This window comes from Trachemys scripta, chromosome 6, assembly GCF_013100865.1.
Source record: "Trachemys scripta elegans isolate TJP31775 chromosome 6, CAS_Tse_1.0, whole genome shotgun sequence".
NCBI lineage: Eukaryota > Metazoa > Chordata > Testudines > Emydidae > Trachemys > Trachemys scripta.
In genome coordinates, this window is record NC_048303.1 from 110734190 (window position 1) to 110751559 (window position 17370).

General features: G+C 42.2%; 1 protein-coding gene across 2 annotated transcripts in view; it reads right to left on the reverse strand.

Annotated features, from left to right (window-relative positions):
* MOB3B (MOB kinase activator 3B) overlaps positions 1-14432 on the reverse strand; it is a 146439-nt gene extending 132007 nt beyond the window's left edge. For both annotated transcript variants that reach the window (XM_034774048.1, XM_034774049.1), the window contains exon 1: positions 14231-14432. The gene's annotated coding sequence lies outside the window, so the exon portion shown is untranslated. The remainder of the gene's footprint in view (positions 1-14230) is intronic.
* Between the last annotated feature and the right edge of the window lie 2938 nt (positions 14433-17370).

Genomic DNA, 17370 nt, shown 5'->3' on the forward strand with positions numbered 1-17370 from the left:
TGCTACAAGCAGCCTCCAAGTCATGGTTGCTATGGCCCTACAGAGACATGTGACCAAGTCACCTGGTACTGGACTCCATCTTAGAATACTACTGTTTTAGCACTGACCGGGCGTGGGAATCCAACTGGGAGACAAAGGGTTCCCGCCCTATGCAAAAGTTTTTTAAGGCAGGTGAGTGACATCATCATGGTTCTTCTTCACTGGCTCTCCGCCCAAGAAGACAGCTTAAACACACCTGAGAAACAAGGACTAAACTGGGGGAGAAGGGCTGAACCCAGGTTAGAGAAATGTCTAGCCTGTAAAAGGAATACCTAGAGTTTTAAGCCGCAAGCAAGGACAGCTTGCCTTCAAGAATCTCTGCAATCTGCCTAAAACAACAGTTAGGGGGAAAACTTGCTACACATATTCAATTTCTTTAATATGTTAAACTTAGATTGTGTTTTTGTTTTATTTGCTAGGTAATCTGCTTTGATCTGTTTGCTATCCCTCATAATCACTTAAAATCTATCTTTGGTAGTTAATAAACTTATTTTGTTTTGTCTAAAATCAGTGTGTGAAAATCATAACTGGGGGGCAAAAAGCTGTTGCATATCTCTCTCCACATTGAGGGAGGAGGCGAATTTCATGAGCGTATGCTGTACAGTTCTCTGTGCACCATAGGACGGTATAATTTGGGGTTTACCCTTCAGAGGAGGGGTGTGCCTGAGAAGCTGGTAAGTGCCTTAGCTGTTTAGCTTTCCTGGTCAGAAAGCCTGTTTGCATGTTACTACAGCTGGGTGTGTCCCTCCAGTGTGAATGCTGGTGGAAAAACAAGCTTGCAAAGCGTAGCAACTTGTCACAGCAGCACAGTGTGAAAGGGAGCCCAGACTGGTGGGCTGAGTGGTACCCCAGTTCCAGGTGGCACCCTGGGGGGAACCCATCACAGAGTCATTTTCCCTCAGTCCCCTGGTGCAAGTACTTACACATCTGCTGTGACTGCATATGTGTAGCTAACACTAGGTTAGTGAAAGATCAGTGTGTAGAGACTGGCCTCTACCTAGACCCTTTACTTTAAAAGAAAAATCCCTGAAGGAGAAATGTGTAAGAAAGCTCTCTCTTTCTCTGTGTTTTCAAGAGAGGAGAGTTTCAAATCAAAACCTCTCTCTTGGGTAAAGTAGATTTCTATGTGTGCAAAGCAAACTGGAGGGGTTACAAGCTACTGCCATCTCAAGTAAAACTCTGAATTTACAAACAACTCTACTCTCTAGGGTAGGGATGGGATCATCTTTACTTATGGGTGTGTGCACAATGCCTAGGGACTCAATGGGGCACGGATCTCAAATCAGAGCAACTGCAAATATATTTATTTGCATTTGGATTTATTTTAATAAACACTTACGGAAAATTATAATAGTTCACCTGCTCCCAACAGAGCTAAATATTGTTATTTTTATTATTACTGCTTGTTCCTCGCTTTAAATCTTGTGTTGCTCCCCTCTACACGCCCCCCTCTTCTTCCCCCCCCCAACACCACAGTAATTTCCAGATCAACTGATGGAAGGTCATAATAAACTCTACAGAACAAAGAATTTGGGCCTGATTCTGTTCTCCAACTGGTATAAATAGATGAGAGAAGAATCAGACCTCAAGGAGTTTTGTTTTTTTAAAGGAGGAGGGAGAGCATTTGTTCCATGAGCATAATTGTGACACATTTTCCTCTTACACTTCTTTTACACATGTGAAATTAAACTGCAATCAGTGAATTAATTCCTCATATACAGGCACAAGACAGCAAAATCAATCTCAATTATTCCTAGCTATAAAGGCCCTGATTTACTACTGTGACTCCCGTTTTATGCCATTGTCACCCCATTGAAATCATTGGGGTTGTAGAAATGTAGTAGCAGTGCTGAATCAGGCCCAAGTTTACCATGGGATGGTTAAACTGTTTTTTTTGTTTGTTTGTTTTTTTAAAGATGAAGGAGCTGATCCCCATCTGTTATAAATTGACACAACTGCTCCACTAATTGCAATGGAGCTATGCAGATTTATTTACACCAGATGAGAATCTAACCCGGAGAGTTCCATTACAGTTATTGAGCCAAATCCAAGTCCAGATATTAGCAGGCATTTGTTCACTGAACAGCGTTCTATCTGCTTATGCTAGGGCTGAACCTGGGCCATCTATATTGTGACTGAAACTTTACAATGAAGTCCTGTAACATTTTGTGTTAAAGCTCTTGCACCAGTGTGAAGTCTGCATACTTCCATGGCGTTATATGGAGTTGCCTTTACAACAAGATAACCAAGCTCAGAATCTGACCTATTTTACTCACTTTAATACTCTGTACAAATCGATTCAGCCCAACATACTTAGCTAATCTCTCTCACCATATGCTCCTAGCCACGTATTAAGATTTGAATCAGCTGGTTACTTCATCTGCCCCAATTATAATCTTTTGTCAATGAGAGCCAGAGTTTTCTGCCACTATGCCCCCTCAATTATACAAGGGGCATCCTACCACCATTCATGCTGCTCCCTTTGTGTCAACATTTCAAATGAGAGTAAATAAATATATTTGCTGCTGCTCTGAACTGTGCTTAACTACTGATAAATGGGCAGTGTTTCATCAGACTGGCCCCTGTGACCCTTTTGGGAAGGATGCTAGGTCACTGGAATTGGTTGCTATCCCTCTAAGATAAACTTCAGTTACTTTTTATTACTTAAAAAGTTCAGATTGACATTCCCAACAGTTTAACACTGCCTAGTCTCCATAGCAATAATAAGCTAGCTTCCTCACAGTTTGAAGAAAAATTGTAACAAGTCTTTCTAGCTTCAGAGCTGCAGAACGACAGCATGTTTGGCCAGTACCCCACTGTCTACTAAACATCTTTTGAATAATGGTTATTGTCTTTATATTCCCATTAGACAATAAAGCGGTCACCATCACCACCGAGGTACTGTAGCCATCACTTGGCCCTGATTTATGGCTTAGGGTTAGTTGTTGTAATAGGCTGCAATTTGTCTTTGAGGAATTTTAATCTACTAGTGGAGAAAAAACCCTAAATCTTTGTTCTCTAGTTTCACTGCGGCATTTTGATTATTCCAGCTTTAAAGACCCTGCATATCTTAACAACAGGTGAGAAAAAGAGAGGGACTAAGGTGAGCCAGTGTCCAAACCTCATCCTTCACCTGCAGGACACTAACAGTGTGCTGCATAATAAATAATAATGCTCAAAACCCAGCTCTTATGCTTTTCATCAGTGGATCTCAAAGCATTTTACAAAGGAGGTCGGTATCATTAGTCCCATTTTACAAATGGGGAAACTAAGGCACAGAGAGGTGAGGTGTCTTGTAGGCCTGGAGCAGAACCCAAGTCTCTTGAGCCCCAGTCCAATGCGCTGTACACTTTGCCACATTGCCTTCATAGGACCACCTCCTAATGGAGGAGCACCAGAATCAGCAGCAGCAACAGGTATACCCGACTGGCCATAGGAGCTTTAAGTACTGTCATCCTCAGGCTCCTGATATCTAGATGACTAAGCCAACCCATTACTACCTGAAGAACAGCCTATCTTCCCGGGTCTAAAAACTTTAGTAAGAACAAACGGCCCTCTCCGAAATTAAATCTACACTTGGTCACTTTTCATTTCCAAGAGTGTTAGTGTGTTTCTTTTGCTGCTTAATTCAAACAGTTCCTTACCCAAGGATTTTGCAATTTCTTTTAAGGTACTTCTGCTGTGAAAGCTGATTCCCCCACACTCCTGTAGCATTCTGTTCTCCAAACCAGAATACAACTTATTCTCCAGTTCACCAGCACTGCCAAGATAAAGCATTTGGGAGCAAGTGCCATTTCCAATCCCATGAGAGGGTTTTGGTTTTGTGTCATGACTTGATGCATCACAGAACTTTACTGAGATGCAAGGATGGAAAGAATACTGCATTATGCTATATCTGAGTCTCCATTCAATGGCAGAGAGCTATTTCAGGACTTACCCAATTCAGAGATTCCTGCAGAGGGTAATTGTCCAGGGGAGAACCTGAAACAACTACTATAAAAGATGTATCTTTGCATGAATCTTTTCTGATTGTTACAAGAACACAAGCTATATTACATACCATATATATTTTACTGGAGGAACTAGATGGGAAAGGGAATTAATAATGGGCTACAGAGTTCAAATTTGACCCAGGTCTGTAGTGGCTGAAAAAGTTATCATAGCATTTCCGTGGTATCTTGCCAGGGTTCAGTGACCAACATGCAGCAAGTTGATGGTGATTTTGGTTTAGTTTCTAGCAGATGATCACTAGCACCAGCCACCTTTTTCAGCAGTTTCCAGGGACATGCCAAACACGAGAATCTCGCCCCTTTGAGGCACCGTGACACTGTGAGAAAACTAACACCAACGCTGCCCTGTGTTGAGGATTGAGGATTTCCCCCATTCAAACTGGTCAATAAAGTCCCCTCAGAAGCACTACACTTACCAAAAAACACAAACAAAAAAAAGAGGAAGGCTGCCTATTATGAGTAACAAATGATAACTGTCTCACTCCTAATCCAGATCACAAAGCTGTCTTCCTTAAACACTAATACTTTTTCCCCACAGTTGCCAGTGGCCAGGTACTGTAATCAGCACTACGCGTCTGAACTGCAGTGTCTCGTCTGTATCTTCATGATCTCATAATGTCTAGTATATTGTTAATCACCTGCCCCATATAAGTTTGCAAAGTGATGGGGGTGGGGGACATATCAGTGATATCATTTATGGCTCATGTCCAATCATAGTAAGTAGGGTTTATGTATAAACACAAAAAGATTTTCAAACACAAGGAAGTAAAAATTTATGAAATGGAAAATATTAGTGGTTGTATTTTTATGCATAAATGTAAACAATAATAAACACTTTAAAATATACAGCCATTCGCAATTAGCTCTTTAAGAAAGACCTACTCTGTCTAACCATTTCCTTGAGCCTAGTCTGCAACATGAAGTCAAGTTTGGAGAAATCAGGTACTGCGGTCTTCGCATACATACAATTTCCAGAAAGACTTGCCCGGTACATGCAGATATATGCAGGGGCAGAGCTTTTCTTAGGGGCAGAGCTTTTCTTGACCTGCTGCTCACAAACAGGGAAGAATTAGTAGGGGAAGCAAAAGTGGATGGGAACCTGGGAGGCAGTGACCATGAGATGGTCGAGTTCAGGATCCTGATACAAGGAAGAAAGGAGAGCAGCAGAATACGGACCCTGGACTTCAGAAAAGCAGACTTTGACTCCCTCAGGGAACAGATGGGCAGGATCCCCTGGGAGAATAACATGAAGGGCAAAGGGGTCCAGGAGAGCTGGCTGTATTTTAAAGAATCCTTATTGCGGTTGCAGGAACAAACCATTCCGATGTGTAGAAAGAATAGTAAATATGGCAGGCGACCAGCTTGGCTAAACAGTGAAATCTTTGCTGATCTTAAACGCAAAAAAGAAGCTTACAAGAAGTGGAAGATTGGACAAATGACCAGGGAGGAGTATAAAAATATTGCCCAAATACGGGATAATTAGGTAACTAATGTAAAATATTTTAATTTTCCTCTTCTCACTTTTTAGTGAAGAAACACTACCACCCTTGGTTGAAATCTAGTTTAAAAAAAAAAAAGAAAAAAAGGGGGTGGGTGTTTGTGTCAAAGGGTTTACAATTTTTTTTTTCAAAAATTTACAGTAATTTTTTTATTGAAAATGCTAAAATTATTATTTAAAGTTTATTTACTAAAAACTTGATTGTCAGTAAATGCTTAGGTCACATTTTCAAAAAAAAAAAATCTATTAAAATATTTCACAAATTCCACCCCCAAATGAAAATTGTTGCCAAATTTTCATGAATAATTTTGTTTTCAAAAATGGTCATTTTTCAACAAAAAGAATTTCATGTGAAAAATTTTAAACCCATAAGATCCCAACTTGCCTGCTAATGCTATGTGTATTTCCAATTGAAATAAACAGGAGTGGCACACATACATTTCTGGGCATGAACACACACACACACACACACACACCGTACATTTATTTGATTTACCCTAAATTGTAACTACAGGGGAGCATTCCAGGAGCTCAATCTTGGGATGAACTAGGCCCTAGGGAACAGACCTGACAGTCAATCAAATATTCATTTTTCTCCTTGCCCTCCACTCGGTTTCAACAGCATTCAGTTAAATGAGCTCCCAGAATGCGCCCCTGTAGTTAACACCTATAAATTCCCACAGCTGGTAACCAAACTCCGTGGAGACTAATCAATAAGATGCCTCATCCTGTTAACCATCTGTGCTTTACTAAAGTTTCAGTTAACTTCTGCCCAGTGATTTTTGGTACCAATAAACAGAGACCTGATCAAAAACTTTTAATATGTTTAGTGTAAAAATCCAAACAAATTTGAAAAAGAACAGTTCAGCGCAAGCGCTATAAAAAACTGCTATATTAGAAAGAAAAAGCCATTCACATGGCCAAGTTAAGATAGTGTTAAGTGTAAGAGTCTAATCCAGCCTTCCTTGCGCACCCAGACCACTCACCAATTTCAGTAGTGCAGCATTAGGCACTAGATCCCCATATGAAGAGTAATTAAAGCCAGACTTTGTGACCCAAAGAAACTGAGGTAAGGGCTCTGAACTGCAGATTGAAGATTTCTCTCAGTTTCAGAATATCAAGGCAGCCCAGGAATTTGTAATAGGCTGATCCAGGCCCTGCTCAAGCCAATGGAGTTTCACCATTAACCTCTACAGATGAATGTGAGTGGGCAGCAAAGGGAAGAAAAACATTAGATTAATGCTTCAATTACCACTTGGAAGCAAGGTCAAAGGTGAGGGAGGGACAAAAACAAAAACACAACAACCACTCTGAGCAAGAAACCACTGAAGATCTGGGAGCAGACAGTATGGAAAAATGCTTTACTCCAAGCACCCTAGGGAGAGGAGGAGAGGATGGGACGTGTTTGGGATCTGCTTAATCTGTTATAGGATAGTGTCTATTATCTGTCCACAGTATATTACTTAATATTATACTTTTTAACAGGGGGCAAAGAAGGTGGCAAAAGTGCCAGACAATTAACTCATTAAACAGAAGCCTCAAAGGCATTAAAAAGTGAGAAAACCACAACTCTCCGAATATGATTAATACAACTGTCTCATGCAGAATAAATAAATTTAGAGTCACGGAAGAGCAACAATGGAGTCCACAAAAGGCATTTAACAAAACTCTATCCTGGCTTACAGTTCTGCACAAAGACAAGGAGAGATGGACTGATAACTTCATCGTCATGATGATCTGGGCTCAAAGACATTTCTTGCAAATTTCTCTTGCGCTGGTGTTCTCTATCAAACTCTTATCCTCCACCAAAATCTCATCTCCAGACTGCCACTTTCTTCACTGGCAAATCGAGCAGCTGGACACATGTCTGGGTGCAGAGACGCAGAAGGCAATAGACACCTCAGGAAATGTGGTCCTACAGAGCACTCTGAACATGAAGAAATACTTCCAAAGAATCAAAGATTTCCTAAAGAGAAGCACTACACCAACTGTTCCCGGGAAAGAGTTCAAGTGGAAACGAAAAGAGTCTGTTTATTGACCATCTCATTAAAAAAAAAAAAAAAAAACTTAGAAATTAAAGGTAATTTTCCCCCCCTTGGATAGAAAATAGCCATTTCCCGCTTTAAAAAAAAAAGGTAAAAGGTTTAGGGGCAGATTTTCAAAAGTATCATGCCCTCATAAGCGGGGCTAGCTTCCCAAGAGTTCAGCTCCCATTTCGGCAGCTAAATGAAATGGACAGAATTTCAAAAGCACTCAGCATGCAGCAGTTCATACTGCTCTCAGTGGGAGCTGAGCTCTTTTGAAATTTGGCCCTAATACATTTATCCTAAAAATAGGTGGAGCGTTTTTAAAGAGTGCTCCTGTATTCTCTCCTGGAGCTGGGAAAATGTTTTATGTCCATTTCACCGGGTCTATCAACTGTTTTATGGCTTTTAGTTATTTACTGTTGCCTTTTATCATTACATTGATTTTGTTCTTTTCTGATATATAGGGATTTCTTCATTAAAAAGAAGTCTCAGGGGCACACATGCCTGAGTCAAGAGGACAATACACCTCTGGTATGGGTTACCATATGGTATGGTATGGGTTAGCTATGATACATAAGATCTGACACCGTACCAGAATTTCTTAAACTGATTGATTAAAATATTGAAAGGGCACAACATATACAAACTAAGGGTATATCTTCACTACCCGCCAGATCGGCAGGTAGCAATCGAGCCAGCGGGGATCGATTTATCGCGTCTAGTCTAGACGTGATCAATCAACCCCCGAGCGCTCTCCCTTCGACTCCTGTACTCCAGCGCTGCGAGAGGCGCAAGCAGAGTCGACGGGGGAGAGGCAGCAGTTGACTCACCGCGGTGAGGACACCACGGTAAGTTGATCTAAGTACGTCGACTTCAGCTGCGTTATTCATGTTGCGTAACTTAGATCGATCCCCCCCAGTGTAGACCAGGGATAAGAAAAGCTCAAGAGCATTGGTTGGCAGAGGTTCTGACCTAGAAGGTTAGTTTCCAGCTACAATTATCTACTTTCAAATGCACCTGTCCCTGTAATCTCTAGGGTTGTTTTCTCCCTATTTACTATGGCACATTCAATAATTGGTACAGATTTTTGGACGCAATGGTTTACACCAATCCAGAACACTAAGAAGGAAGTTTTTATTTATATTGTCAAGTTTACACATAAAAGCAATGGCAGTTTTAAACAGTTCATATATTGGCACTAATGTAATCAAATATCTCCCACCCTCCCCTTTTTTCTTACATGGATCAAACAAATGATCGTCTTCAAACATCCGTCAGCTTATTCGCCATTCAAGAGACCTCAGAGCCCATCCACTGTATTCAAGTAAGGACTACTGTATATGGCTTTTAGATCTGCTCAATTTTTCCCCCTCTGACTATGTAACGAAAGATCTCTAAATATGCACAGTTCTGAAAGAAAATTAAAATCAGGACAGAATTAAAAGTTTCCATGAATTTACAGAATCTGGAGGGGAAAAAAAATCTAAAATCTTTTGCCAGTCAGATTCAGAAGTGCTGTTATTATTTCACACCTGTGCAGAGTTGTGGAGATTTTCAAAGCAATGCAGGAGTTTAGTCACTCATCTTCCCTTCACCTTAATGAAAAATGTGCACTGTTTTGAAAAAAAAAATGCAATCTTTAATTCTGGATAGAGAATGCCTATTAAGATGCGTGTCGCTTCTGTGCACAGGATATGCCTGCCTAGGTGTTACAGGATGGCAGTGAGGAACCACATCTTAAAAGCAGCAAGATCCAAGGAAAATTTAGTATTATATACACTGCAGATTAAAACCTTTCCAGATTAAAATGATTAATTAAAAAGAAAAAAAAATTGACTACTGTTAAACAGCTCTATAGCCTTAAAACAGCAAAGTACTTAAGCACATGAACAATCCCATGAGACTATTCATGTGCTTAAAATTAAGCATGTGCTTAAGTACCTTACTGAACTGAAACCTATGTGCCTGAGGTTTCCCCGTGTGTATTGTACCATACAAGAGATATGCAGGTCATATCTATATATTTAGATATATGCTGGACATATCTAAACCTCTGTGCTTAGACTTTATGCTGGACTAATTATATTCATATGCTTGGTCTTTATGCTGGACATATATCTGTACTTAGATTATGCAGGACATCTTTTTTTTTGCCTCAGAAAAGTAAGCAATATGCAAAGGACTTTGTAGAAACTGCAGGGTACAACCCTGCCGAATTTACTTAGGCAGAACCCTTGCTGAAGTCAATGGGTACTTTGGCTGAGCATGGATTGCACCACTGGGACCACAGACTGTTATTAGAGACCGTTAGATTAGATTTACTGTTTTGGAGAAATACTTCTGTAAGATTTAAAGCAGCTCTGCCTGCAAGTCTGTTTTCTCTCCAAGTGTAACTTGTCTTTGTTGGGTCACTGTACACAAGATAGAGCTCTCATTCTGGCAATGAGATTCAAAAGCCAATTTAGGTTTACATTGGCACAAGAACTAAGAGCTTAGCTACCCTAGAGGTTTTTCCTGTTGAGTTAATGGATTGTCAGGTGTCTTGAGGTAACCATGAGTTCATAAAGGCTGGCGTGTCCTGGAACAAATGTTTGTGAAATGTCCACTTTAGCCTTTACAAACATGTTAGCTACCTCGAGTTATAAGGTAAAAAAAAAAAATAGCGTAGACAAGACCCATGTTAAAGATCTCCTCTCTGAAACTCAGAGTTCATCCGCAATGGGGGCTTTACAGGTAGCTGTCCATTCTTATGGAGAGGGTTTAATTGCCTGAGATAGCGGAGTGCGTGTAGACTTCTCTTATTTGAGGTTACATAGTGTAACTCTTAAACTTTTATTTTTAAAGCAGCACTTTCAACTTAAATATCACCTATACTAGTAAAAGTGTTTAACTCTACTGTTAAAAACAACATCTAAACATCACCATAACTGAAGAATCAGAGACACAAAAATATGTCTGTTTATTCAGGGGTTTGTCTTCTTTGTGTATTTGACAGCTGTGAGTGTTGACCACTTCATTGATTCTTCCATCAGCCATTTCCCCTTGTTGCTTGTGTGGCTTTTTCCACCCAGCAACATGACAAGGAGGACATTTATTTAAAAAAAAAAAAATGGAAATTTTGAATGCAAAACCACAATTGGTCAGGGGATTCCAGCAGCTGAAACGTCTTCAGTTTTTTGAAGAAAAAAAATTTTTTTTACCACATTTCCAGATGACAGTATCCCTTTAACTATGACATTGCTTGTGCATTTTGCTGGATTATTGGATCAGAAAGACAGAAAGAAAGAATACAAGGTATTTTTGTGAGGAAAAGTTATACATCTGGATTATTCACTATTAACATTTAGACCATTCTGTATCAGGTCAATAATGACAAACAATTTAATTATTTTGTTATTTCAAAGTGATCCAGGTATTGCATGAGATGGAGCAGATGGACTGCAACTTTCTAAGTATTTAGCGTTTGCGCTACCCTTATATTCATTCTGCTTATATTCATTCCGATATTTCACAGTCCTCATTAGGACTTGCCTACATTCACTTGTTTGTGAACACAACAAAACAAGTTAATAAAAGGTTTTACTTTTTTTAAAAATCTACTACAGTAGAGGGTTTTCAGAGTAGCAGCCATGTTAGTCTGTATCCGCAAAAAGAACAGGAGTACTTGTGGCACCTTAGAGACTAACACATTTATTTGGGCATAAGCTTTCGTGGGCTACAGCCCACTTCTTCGGATGCATAGAATGGAACATATATTGAGGAGATCTATGTACACATACAGTAGAGAGTGACATCTTTTAAGGCAAGAGGGGACCATTATGACCAGCGAGTCTAACCTCCTGCTTTAACCAGTCCATAGAATGTCACTCACTGATTCCGGCATTAAGACCAATAACTTGTGGTTGAGCTAGAGCAGATCTTTTAGAGAGGCATCCAATCCTCATTTTAAAACTTTTAGGTGATGGAGAATCCACTACCTCTCTAAGTAAATTATTCCAATAGTTAATTCCCCCCATCCCGTTAAAAATGTGCACCTTATTTCTAGTCTGAATTTCAGTTTCTAGCCATTGGATCTTGTTGTTCCTTTGTCTGTTAGATTAAAGTCCTCTGCTACCAGGAGGACGAGTTCTACCTCGCACTATAATTATGCTGGTGATTTTTACCAAGGTGTGACTAGGCTAGAGTTGTATCTTACAACTATTTGAAACATTCTATTTATTGCTCCCCTTGGCCTGCTTTCATAATCCTGGGCTAAAATGACCCACGCTGTACACCGAAGTGTAAAGGACACTTCCCAACACCAGCTGATTCTTTATGCCCCACTCAGAGGGAAAGCAGGTGGTCACCAGGGTTGGGCAGCTGTGAATTGCAGTCAGGACTTCACAGGAGCCATGCCAGCAGAGGCTGCTCCTTGCATGGCAGCTGTCCTACTCCTCTCCTGACCTAACACTGGCCACTTCTAGGCTCCTTGCACTGCACAGCATCTACACCAGCAGTCTCACTTCAGTAGCTCTGTGCCTGGGGCTCTATTAATAGTAATAGACGCTACTACAGGCTTAGTTATTAACCACAGCAGTTAAAGGGAACCACAGCACCTTTGTTCAAGTGTCATTTAAAAGTGGGTAAAATGATCTTAAAATTCAAGAAACAACTTCAGAAGCATTTGTGAATTATGAAAAAAATTCACAATTTGTGAATTATGAAAAAATTGTAGAGTGCTTTTCACAGTGGAGTCCTGATCTTGGGTGCTACCCAAATACAAATAATCATTATCTGATTAGGAAAGTTTTCCGGTTGGTTTATAATCAAAACTGATGATTGAACCTGCTCTCTGCATTGGGCCATAGATTAAACGCTGATTATTCATCTCTCAGCTACTGATCCAGACTCCAAAAAGCCTGCGCATCTGGCTCATCACACTAAGATTCATAAGGAAGATTTTAAATCCCTCATTCCATCCCTCAGTAAAAATCATTCTTCTTGAGAGAGAGAGATCATTTAAAACATCACTCGGAGAAGGAGTCTGTCTCCAAATGAGTAAGACTTGGCAGGTTGTCTGTACTAGGCTGAAGCAGTAAACTCAGCCCTGGTAGTAAGTATTGTGCAACTTCAAGATGTAAGGAGTTGTGCCTGAAAGCTGCCAAGGAGGGGTGACAAGTCGGTCACAAATCCCCAGGCTTTGGCTCTGGGACTCCCTTCCCCTTAGTCAGTGTCAGCACAAAAGCATCAGAGCAGCTATACTAGGAGCTCACTCATTTGAGACTCCGGCCTTGCAATTTCAGAGCAATCCATAGAGAGAGGCTGGGAGAAAACCACCAACCAGTGTTAAGCACGGAGAGGGGGAAAACCTGATCACTTTGCTAGCTATCCTCCTCCAAGCTCCCTTATTCCACTGTCTTCCTGTAAATCCTCCCCTCGAGTGGAACCAGACACTCCCCTTTGCACATGGCTAGAACAACAGGATCAGATGCACGCACTTGTTGACCGTTTTTATTTTCAACTTCATTCGCTTTCAGAGGCATCGATCAAAACCACACGAGCAATTTACCCGGTTGATTCCCCAACCCCCAATCTCCTGAAGGCAGTAAAGTGGCAGCCACTTCCCCTAAGGGAAGCCAAGCAAACTCCCACAGGCGCTGAAGGAAGGAGTCATGATCATTCACCAGCACAAAAGAGCTGCCCTTCTGAGCAGCACAGCAAGAAAAAAATCCCATGGCACCCAAGGAGCAGGAAAACACGCTTTGCCACTGGCTTATCGCCCTCCATATATTTGACTATTATACCTGCCTTGGGTTCCAACGACAGACAATTAGTTATTTCGCTTTTGCTATTTCAAACCTTTGGCTCCCAATCTCCATCGCAGCCTCTCCACAGTTTGATTCAAACAATAGGCAAACAAAAGCCCATTCATTGTTTTGTTCTGGTGGGTATCCCCCTCCCTTTTTTACTACGAATGCCAGAGACTTTAAAGGACAACCAGGACCCTACTTGCTTGGATAGAGGTAAAGATTTGCCGTGTAATAGTTTCGTTAGTTTGGGTTGCTGGAGAGAAGGAAAAACATCAAAGGAAACGAGCAAAGCGATTTAAAAAAAATTCTCTTTCGCTGCATTGAAGAGGGAGGGGCTGCGAATCCAGATGTTTGACAGTTGTTGCCCAGCGGCTGGAGCAGCCTTCCTTGTCACCCCCTACCCCCCACCCCAAGAGAAATCAGGATTTAGTTGGAATGGAGATGGGGGAGAAGTCTCTTTAAATACAGGGTGGGGCTAAAGAAATCAAGCGAAATCTCCACGTTATTTTCCTCTTTTACACACAAGAAAAACTCCCCCCCCCCCTCTATGCACTCTATCCCCCCGCGCAGACAGCAGGACCAGAAGCCAGTCAGTCTATTACTGACCACACTTCAGCAGCATGCGGCTTGCATCGCCCACCCCGCAGGGCCAGCAAAGCAGCCGGGGGCAGCGAGCACAGGACGGCGAGGATCCTGGCTTTTCCAGAAAGCGCGTTTCGCCCATCGCGCAGCGGGGCCGTTTCGGGAGGGAAGTTAGGACGGAGGAGAGGGACTGCAAACCCCATTGCACACTCGGCAGAACTACCCCCCTCTTTTGTCAACTTCTGCCACATTGTTGCACAGCCATTCGGGGAGGGGGGGAGTTACCTTCAAGCCCTGAGCCCCGCCGCCTCCTCTCTCTCCAAGGCTTCTTCCGCGTGGGGTGCAGGGAGGGGAGCAGAGAGCCGGGCTCCCGCCCACGCGCCGCGCCCGGCCCCCGGGAAAGCCCCGCATGCACCGAGCCGCGCTATCAACACACGCCCGGGACCTGTGCGCCCGCCCGCCAGCCCGGCGCTGCGGCGCGTGGGACGGGCAGACACCCCCTGGCGGTCACCGCGGGACGCTGCAGCCCCTGCACAGCTGGCCGCGGCTCGGGGGACCGTCGCCAAAGTTTTCAGGCGGTGCGAGAAGGAGGCGGAGATGAGGAGCGGGAGCGGGGGGCTGGGGAGTGGCTCCCACTCTGAGCAGAGGGGCTGGGACACGTTTTGTAACGGGGGCGCTGAAAGCGGAAGCTATGTACTGTATTGGGTGGTTCGAGGCGGGGGGTGCTGCTGCCACACCCCCAGCAGCACCCTTACTTCCAGCACATACACCTCTCGGGACATATTCACGCTCCTGGCTCAAACCAGGGGGCCAGCGAGTCCAGCTGCTTCAGGGAAAGCCACTCCCGAAGGCAGGTATGGGAGCACCTGCCTCACTAGAGAACCTGAATTAGCAGAACCGTGTCAGTGGAGAGATCATAGACTCATAGAACAGACCCAGACACACAGCAACTCCCTGGCTTCCTCCCTCTCATCTAGAGAGACCAGATAGCAAGTGTGAAAAATCGGGACAGGAGATGGGGGTAATAGGCACCTGTATAAGAAAAAGCCCCAAATATCAGGACTGTCCCTATAAAATCAGGACATCTGCACACCCTACTCTCATCTCACATACACCCCTAGTCCTTACAGTGCAGGAGATTTACAGGGAGGAGGATTGAGCCTCCTTGATCAAGGTGAGATCCCAGTAATCTCAAATGCAAGACTGGCTATTTTGCACACACAGCTCCCCAGTACTTGCGCTCCTAACCAAGCAGGCATATGTGTAATCCCCATACCTGGTTGCTGACTAACAGAGTCTTTCTCCTTTCCACAATAATTTCATTAATCTAGAGTTACGGCCTATCAGGTTTCTTTTACAACTTGTTTCATTTTACTTCCCCCCCCCCCCCCCCCCCTCCTCCTAGCACAAAGAACCGCCCACACTGCAGGGAAGGACTTTTGACAGAAAATGTTTTGTTGCATACTTGGTATCCCACTCCTCAACTGCAAAACAAGCAAGGTCAGATTTTTTTTTAAACCTTTATAATCATTAACAAGGCTTACTAAGAAATTTATCTGCAGGGGATGGCTTAGGTAGCAAACACATGATTTCTTTGAAACTGTGATTAAAGATGTAACAGGCAGCAGAAAACCTCTAACCATGAAAGTGTGTAAAGGGCCTCTGTCAAGGAGACCAAGCTTTGGGCTCGCTTACACACACAAATTGTACTATTTTAACCATAGTAGAACAACCTCCTCTACCGTGGGTGCTTTTATACCAGTATAAAAGTGCTCCAACCACACTAGCTTATTCCTATACCTCTTATTTCAGTTCTATTTGGCTCAAATTAAAACAAGTGTTTCATTTCAAATCATTTTGTTGGAAACAAAAACCTGGAAAATTTCATACTGTATAGAAAATGGGTTTCAAAAAGCCATTTTTTGTCAAAAACACCCTCTTCAACCAGCTCTGACCTTGCAGAATTGGGCCTTAAGCACTCTTGGAAGGTGTTAGAGTGACTGCCATTGGAACTGAAATGCCTTATTTATCCGCAGAACAAATACAGCACAGGCAGGAGCAGGCAAGCATCCCTAACTGTTCCTCTGGGGCACCTTATTTCCCCACTTGGGAGAAATCGTTACTAGGAGAGAGAGAGAAAGTCCAGTTGCTATCACCATTCAGGCCTTGGTTTCCCTGCTAAAGCAACCATCAATAGAACTAATGGTTATTGTAATTTTAGTATTGGGACACTGGTCCATTAGAAACTGTGCTGAGACCATTAATTGCTATCCTGTAGGTGTCCAAACAGATGTTAATGGTAAAAACTTACAGTCTCCACCAGCATTATCCTGGTTTAAACCACTAATTTAGGCACCTTTGAAAACTGCCACTAAAGCCAATAGGTGTGCATGCAGCAAGTTGCCTAATCAAGTTCATTTATCAATAAAATAGAAATCGTGCATGCAAAAAAGTTACAAGCTAAGAGTTTACTAGAGTTGTTTTGTTTTTGAGAGAACTATTTCCTCAAGTATTTGAAGACAGACAAGGTTTAAGGAATTATTGGGATACACCTATGCCAGAAGTCACCTGTATATTGGCTCACCCAAAATATAGCATTAGAAAAAATCAGATCCTAGAATGGTTTTCAACAATCATCATAAAAAAATGGAACCACCTACTCAGGCACTTGCATATTACCCATGTTATCCAAAGCAAGTTCAAGAACCCTTGTCACCTAGACACAACAATGAAGGATGATCTAAAAATGCGTCAGGTTAGATTGATAGATAAAAACAATCTTGAAAACCATTTTATGATCTGAAGATTTGCTAGGGCAGATGGGGCCTTTGAACACAACATTGTCCGCTTTGTACTTCACAGTCATTAAACTATATCAAGAAACTGATATCAGTAAGTTATTTTTGGTATCAAACTGGAGCCCAGAGAACAGAAACTGTAGACACAGTTCTTCTCCAACTTCAATCCATGACCACTTTGTTCTTGTGGTAGTAATCACAAACAGCTGCTAATGGTGAGCATCTCTCCGTTCACTTCACACTCTTTCAAAGTGTCTTACAACACTTAAAGGAGATCTCACTTTCTGAGGTAGAAGGAGTATATGTGTCATAGCTTTCTACTGACTGGAATAGACCTGCAGATCTTACCTGCTCTGATTTAACAATGCCTTGGTCTGGCTGGGCTACTAGAGTTGCTCCTTTAGCTCATGCAAGAGAGGCCAGAGTCAAAGATCAGAGTGTAAAGTTCATTTACTTCTGTGAAGTTACATCAGGGATTGCTGTATTATATTCCCTGTTCTGTATGTATGGGGATAGCTATGATATGTGTCTGTGGTCCAGGGTGTGGGTGTCTCTCTCCACCTTAAAATTGTATTTTAAAATACGGAGCTGAAATGATTGAATGGAATCTCATATTGGTGTTTTGTC